The following is a 6706-nucleotide window of genomic DNA, read 5'->3' as shown; positions in this document are numbered from 1 at the left end:
TCAGTTTTAAAAAAAAATAAAAGAAAATGATGAAAATGTCAAAAAAATAAAATAAAATAAGTTTCCCATGTGATATGTGGGGAAAATTTACAAATATGAATTTCGACTTTATTTGCAAAATCTCTCTAGAATTTAGTAAAATGGGCATAACTTTTGCATACTGACTCGGATGAAAAAGTTTTTTATATGAAAAATCATCTACTCGAAAAGTTACATCCAAATTTAACAAGGGGAACCCCGTTAAACATTTTCAGAATCCTCAAAAACCTAACAGAAAAAAAGTTACGGGGCTTTTAAGATCTAGAGTGAAAAAATCGAAAAAATTTCAAACTGTGGTCAAACAATGGTCAAACTAATTATTCTAGAATATTAGTGTTACTAAATAATTATTTCAGTTATTTTGAATTTTGGTCAAATCTGGTCAAACTATGGTCAAACAATGGTCAAACTAATTATTCAAGAAATATTAGTGTTACTAAATAATTATTGTTTTTGAAAACAATAGTTTCAAACTCAAACAGTGAAATGTGTCACTTCATGCTCACGCAAAATTCCTGAGGGTTAATAGGATTGACATCTTACTATCGTCAGCAAAACAACAAGTGCAGACTTGGAAACGAGGGAGAATAGAACCCGGAAGTTAAGCGTGCTCAGGCTGGGGGAGTGGGAGGATGGGTGACCGTTCGGGAAGTTAGATGATTAGGAATGATGAGGGATGATTAGAGATTAGAGGATAAATTGAGCAGTGATGAGGGGTGATGATCAGAGATTAGAGGTTAAAATAATTCAAAATTTTGAAAATAAAAAAATTCAAAAAAAATCCTAAAATTTCCTTTAGTCCCAGTTGGTGTTACCAACCGGGACTAAAGGTGGAGCTCCACGTGGTCGCGACCTTTAGTCCCGGTTCCAGTTTGAACCGGGACTAAAGGGGGGAGGCATTAGTAACGACCCTTTAGTCCCGGTTCGACCCTTACAAATCGGGACTAACGCCCCCTTTTCTACTAGTGATATGGTTGATTGGTCGGCAGCGCCTCCGGTTAGATCTGATTTGGCTGGTGCCGCTGGCGGTGGTGGCTATCTCCTCCGTCGGAGATGGTCGGCATGTGGATGGATGGTCATATCTCGAGATCCGCCATCTAGTTCCGGCTGCGAGTCGGGAAGACATAGTTGTCGGTGAAACCCGAGCGGATGGCAGGCGATGGTGGTGTTCTGTGTGTACCTACTTTCGACCCACTCATGCTGCTTCGTGGGAAACCCTAGGATCTGGTCTTCCAGATCGGACGATGTCAGTATTGTGGTGTCGTTTTCTCTCTTGGAAGCATCATTTGTGAAGCAGAGCTGGAAGACAGAGGCAGGAGGTGGAGCGGATTCGTCTTGCACGGAGCTTTCGGTGAGATGTCAAGTCATGCCTGGCCGACAGGTGCTACGCTGTGTCATGCCTGGTTGGCAGGTGGTACGCATGACAGATCTACCACAATCTTCGTGTCTGGACAGACAAGCGCGGGGCGGTGGCACCATTGGGCGCCGTCGTGGCGTCGACAAATGGACGTACTGTCAAGGATGATGCAGATCTCTCTCCTGAAGATGGGTCAGCGGTTCGATAATGATGACGGCAAACGTGTTCATGTGGTGTACGCTTTAGGTCTGCTGCACCAGTTGTGGGTTCCAATACATTATGTGAATGGATCGACGACAACACTGACTTTAGATATGAGGAGTGAGAGCACTCCACATTATCAAGTTTTATAGGTGTGAGTGGTGGCTTCGGGTGGCTAGATGTATTTTTTTGTTAGACCTATACCGAATAATAAATAAAGATGACCATATGCATCAATTGATGCAGAGGCCTGGGCTCTTAACCTCTTTTTAAAAAATGACGTTATCTAGCACTCTTCTTTTAGATTTTAGTTAGACGATGAAAAGCGTATGGAGAATCGGAGATGCATTGACCTTCACTAGTGAGGGGCCGGTTTTGCTGAGGCCGTTCAAGCCCGTACATATATACTCCCTCCATTTGAAAATACTTGTCATCAAAATGGATAAAAAGAGATGTATCTAGATGTATTTTAGTTCGAGATACATCTTTTTTTATCCATTTTAATGACAAGTATTTTCGGACGGAGGCAATATTACCTTACTAGCTTTTAGTTTACAATACAACGCCTTATGCACTACTAATCCGTGTCTTTCCAATGTCTAATTAGTTTCTCGCTGCCCCTTTTAATGCAGGTCCACATATATGTGTGATGGCGCACACGAAACTATTATTTGAACTACGTTGTGGCCAAGAAGGAATACACATGGCCACTGCCGAGGAACGATGCTTCATCAGGTGTGCATTTGTATTTAGTGTTGGAAAGATATCTCAGCTTTGAACTGGTGGAAAAAATCCATGCCTATGACTATCAGTATGTAATTGTACAACGCCAAGGATCACCCAGTATTCAATTTTTTTACAGGCTGTGTGAAATTCATGATGGGAATGACCGAACCCCTTTATAGTGTCCAATATAACCAAGCATCCAAGAGAAATTTATACAGATGAAAAATACAGAGCACTCATCATGACCTGTTTCTTTAATAACAATACAGAACACATCCATGTAGTATGTAATAATACATGGAAGTAAAATTGTCACATAAGACCATAATCCATGTCATGCATATGCAGTCTATGATCTGAATTTGAATTTTACACATGTCCGTACATGTGGTTCATGTGCATCCACCCACACAAGAAAACATATGAAAACATTTCGAAAAAATCTGGAACTTTGTGGGGTTGCAAGCCTCTCTAACATTTGTTGATGATCATTTCCACAAAGTTTCAGATTTTTCTGAAATGTTTCAGTATGTTTTCTTGTGTGGGTGCATCGAGGGTGGGTGTAGAAAAATCACTCTCTATTTCCTTATATGTAAGATTCTTTGCTATGTTGTTGAACAAAGGATCTCTTCAAATTGTGGCGTTCTTCAAATACCAAATCTAGAAGATTGTATTGTTTGTTCAATTCTAACTTATTTGTTGTATCTTTGCTTGGTTGAATAAGTGTGTTCGTTATTTCCCAGCTATTTTCACTTACTCAATTAATATGAAGGATATATGAACTGTGAAACATAATAAGTATCTGAGAATGTTTTCTAATTGTGTTTCCAAGATTCTGATAGATTACATGAGTAACAATCTTATATAAGATGCACATAAGATTTTTTTAAGCACACAATAGGTAATATTATTTATGAAATACATTTCATAATAAAGGAATATCATTGGTAACTGTGCTAATATATATATAAATAGTCACATGTATTAAAGTTCATGATTATACGCATATGAGTAGGTACAAATGCCAATGCCCCGATCGAAAGCGCTGGTGCCAGGTCCATGATACAGATCGATCGATTCCAGGGGACTGCCAGACGAACTGGTTTCTCCTGACTAGAGAGCGGCGATGCTTAGACGAGGCCCTAGCAGTGGTGCCGGCGGGCGCAGTTGCTTCCAATCCGATCCCATCGGATGATTATCCTGATGCCGATAAGAGCAACAGGTACACGCTCACCTTGACGCGTGGTGCCATTCGTTTCGATCGGGATTCCGCAAGACAAGAAGACATGATTCAGGAACACACCCACGCCCCTACTGTGATTTAGAGCAAGGTTCCTTTTTCAATTCATGTTCTTGTATTTGAATGATAGTCATGTATTCATTACATGAAAATGATCTCTTGGAGAAGTCCCAATTTCTTACAAGCCTGGTCTAATCCGTTCATCGGCGCAGAATCACACTCTCATCGTCCCTGTATGGGTCCTACCAATCTAAACTAAGCAAAATGTATGTTGCAAGATCAGTAATCTTGAAATCGGATATGTAGCCCGTTAGGAGCTTCCACCCGGGGGAATTTCAATATGGTGTTCTTTCCTTCCTCCTCCCATCTGCAACATCAAGATCGAGTGACAAAAATTTGTTGTTAGTAAATAATAATGCTGAAGTTGTTCTCTTAGGAACTGAGTGTGGAGTAAGAAAAGGAACATACCTGTATCGAGTCACAAAATAGTGTAGGAAAGTTGCAATCTCAGTCGTGCCCATCTCCTTCCCGAGGCACATCCGGCCGCCTCCCCCGAACAACATGAAGTGTGGGTGTGATTCCATGTTCTTCTCCTGTATATTTTTAGTAGGTAGCACAAGATTAGAACTTCCTATGTTGTGGTGGTATGTTTGAGTAGGTTTGAGTAGGTAGTAAAATCATAATTGTCTGCTCTTTTGCTTACCAGCCATCTCCATGGGTTGAAGGACATCGGGTCAGGGTACATGAACGAATCGTAGTTTATTTCCCTTGTGTAAACATAGATTCTCCAGCCTTTTGGAATGACATACCCTAAAACAATTGGTGAATCTTGGGTAAATGAAACCCTAGTCGCATTAGAACATACTTAATATTTACATAGAAAATGCAGAAATGGCAGGACAATTTGCCAGCAGCTCATTCACGACTGTGGCTAATCTTAGCGTCTCAAATATGACCTGCAAGGTAGAAGTATCCATGGGTACATGATGATCATACTAATAGTAAGTTCGTGCTCTCGCTTCATTATTGTGTGTGTTTGATCTCCTACATACAGCTCGAGTGAAGACCATGGACTTGAAATCCTCGTAGTTGATAGCCTCCTCCGGCGATTTTCCCTTCCTAATATCAAGATGCTCTCTCTACATTCAGAAGTGAAAAGACAATCACTAAACTCTAGAAGCACATGATCTTTTCTTTGAAATCAAAATTGTTTTTTGCTCGCAAAAACAATATTGATTTGTTTTCAGAGTATGTGTACATACCCTTAGTTCTTGGAGAGCCTGTGGATGGTCGGACAAGTACTTGACAACCATCATTCAGGTCGTCGACATGGTCTCATACCCGTCGTAAATAATGGTGCTGATCAAGTCAATGATCTGCTCATCACTGAGCTTTTCCCTGGTCCCATCATCGCCACTTCTCAATAGAGCCTCCAACATGTCACCGTGAGCTTGAATAGAGGACCTCCGCTCCGCGATCATCTTCTCTAGCATGGACACGAACTTCTTCCTCGCCTGCAAGCCCTGTAATACCTGGTCCCTGGAAGGTTGATGGGCAAGGAGATGGTGCCGAGCCCAAGGGTGTAGAGCTCTGTATTGAGGGCATCAGAGAGCGGGCCCGCGGTGATGCCGGCGATTTGCCTGAGCATAGATAGCGAGGTCATCTAAAAGGGAAAGCCAGTCAGCAACCATATAAGCAGATACGATTTTGTGATATATTATTGCCATGCCCATGCAAGGAGATGCTTCTAGGAAACTCTGCAACGACCACAAAAGCGGCAAATGGGAATGACGGTGTCCCGAAATGTGTTACTCTGTTTTTAGCAAGGAGATAGTAGTATAAAACTTGCAACAACCACTTTGGATTCCCCCCTTTAGTGAGTTACAACTTTGAGTGTGTACCAATTTTTGATGTGTCCCTAAATGTGATATATCAAAAAAATGTGATAGTTCTGAGGTCGGTTACCCATAGTTCTGAGGTCCTGCGTTTCCGCTCAGCCTGGCTGCGAGGCGTTTTCTGCATCCATCGGGCCTGGCCCAGTTAGGCATGCAGGGTACCAAACGTCCAGTATTTGCATGATGGGTGCGAGCCAGATGCAATACAAGAAACCAAACACGCCCTTGGTGACTACTGACTGACCCAGTGGCGGACCTAAAAATAAAATGGAGGGTGTGCACGGTTCAAAATATTTGAATTCTATTTTTGTTGGTTTAGATGGGCCTTAAAAATTAGCTAATTATTACATGGTAAAAAACATTTTTTGAAATTCTGGGTGTGCCATGGCACACATGGCACACCCCTAGGTACGCCACTGGACTGACATCCTTGGTCTTTGCCTGGATATCGACGACGGAGCCGGACCATCCATCGAGGTGGGAGCGCACACTAGTAGAAAAGGGGCCAATGGTCCAGGCCGGTCCAGCCCATTAGTCCCGGTTCAATCCAGAACCGGGACCAATGGGGGCATTGGACCCGGTTCGTGAGCCCCTGGGGCCGGCCGGGCCACGTGGGCCATTGGTCCCGGTTCGTCTGGACCTATTGGTCCCGGTTGGTGGGACGAACCGGGACCAATGGCCCTCGCTCCTGGCCCACCACCATTGGTCCCGGTTGGTGGCCTGAACCGGGACCAAAGGACGACCATTAGTCCCGGTCCATTCCACCAACCGGGACTAAAGGGTTGGTCCTCGTTGCGGCCAAAGTTTAGTCCCACCTCGCCAACCGGAGGGGAATCAGACCGGTTTATAAACCCCTCCCTCTCTGCCTTATTGAGCTCCTCTGAAAATGAAAATAGATGCCCTTATATAGGGAATTTAGGCTAAATTCATACGAATTTCTCTTGAAATTTGTTACTCCCTCCGTTCCAAAATATAGCGCGCCCACGCTTTTTGAGGTTCAACTTTGACCATAAATTTAACCCACGAGACCGACTGCGGCGGGATCAAAAATTATATAATTAAAAACTTTTTTTGAATACGAATTCATTGGTATAATTTTTTCGCCCGCCGCAGTCGGTCTTGTTGATTAAACTAATGGTCAAAGTTGAAGCACGGAAACCGAGGACGCGCTATATTTTGGAACGGAGGGAGTATGAATTTAATTTGAATTTCCTCTATAAGCGCATCTATGCTCATTTCTGAGTAGCT

At 42.8% G+C, this 6706-nt stretch overlaps 1 pseudogene; it reads right to left on the bottom strand.

Annotated features, from left to right (window-relative positions):
- Positions 1 to 3842: 3842 nt before the first annotated feature.
- Positions 3843 to 6706, bottom strand: part of LOC123039914 (cytochrome P450 85A1-like) — a 12344-nt pseudogene continuing 9480 nt past the window's right edge.

Source organism: Triticum aestivum, chromosome 2B (assembly GCF_018294505.1).
Source record: "Triticum aestivum cultivar Chinese Spring chromosome 2B, IWGSC CS RefSeq v2.1, whole genome shotgun sequence".
Lineage (NCBI taxonomy): Eukaryota > Viridiplantae > Streptophyta > Magnoliopsida > Poales > Poaceae > Triticum > Triticum aestivum.
Note: the sequence above shows the minus strand (reverse complement) of the source record. Positions and strands in the feature narration are given on the sequence as shown.